Below are 1,088 nucleotides of genomic sequence, written 5' to 3' on the forward strand. Positions count from 1 at the left end.
ATATATATATATATATATATACAGGCGCAGGCGTGACTGTGGGGTAAGAAGAGGCTTGTTATTGTTAAATCTGGTTTTAAACCTTTCTCTTGTTCTTTAGCCATATGCTGCACCTGTTAACTAGAACTTGTCATGGTCTTGTCTTCTAAAGCTTATGGTCGGTGAAGTCCATTTTCTCTTCCTAATAGTATTTAGCAGTCCTTTCCTGGCACTTTATCTTGCGAAGGACCTATCCAGTAATACTTTTATCAGCCCATCTTTTTTTGAGAATGCGTCTGAAATACCATTGTTCTAATATTCCAATTCTCCTTTTATCAATTTTCTTTATAATCCGGCGCGCGCGCAGACACACAAACACACTGTATGTGCGTGTGTGTGTGTGTGTGTGTGTGCGTACATCTATGTATGTATATTATACGGATAGTGCATATAAATATTGTGTGCATTGTTTCTGTAAATTATATATGTGTATAAATATTCACACGTACACATACATGCACACATATATTGTCCATATGCTATGTGCTATAGTGTATGTGAATATCATGCGTCGTATCGTATCTATGCGTATACGTCTATAATCGCACAGGTATTGTGTGCTATACAACAACAACACACAATGTGGGAGGTGACTCATTTTTAGAAGTACACGTTATTTAAAGGATCAAATTCCATGACTCAGTTTAAGAAATTCAATTGATGTATAGGTCAGGAAAATGTCTTGACCTTCTCAAATATTTCCTTGATTGTGGCAAAAAAAAAAAAAAAAGAAAACCCCGCAAAATTTACTACTAAGGTGTACTGCTAAAAGTAATTTGTTTCTTCAGTCACACTAACCTTTATCTTTTTACCTGAATAGAGTTATTATTATTATTATTCAGTAGTTTTAATTTTATAACGTGCTTTCATTTCACTACCGAGCGCAGCTCTGTGTGCCTTGAGTATGTGCTGTGGTTTACTGTGATGCTCTTATGGTTACTGTAATGAAAGTGTTTTGCGTAGCATGTGTGCAGTACCCAGTAGTGCAATTTTCTGTATGTTATATATATTTGTAAGTCCTGGTGTTTTTGTTATGTATTTGTCTGAAT

Source organism: Octopus bimaculoides, chromosome 2, assembly GCF_001194135.2.
Source record: "Octopus bimaculoides isolate UCB-OBI-ISO-001 chromosome 2, ASM119413v2, whole genome shotgun sequence".
In the NCBI taxonomy this organism is placed as follows: Eukaryota; Metazoa; Mollusca; class Cephalopoda; order Octopoda; family Octopodidae; genus Octopus; species Octopus bimaculoides.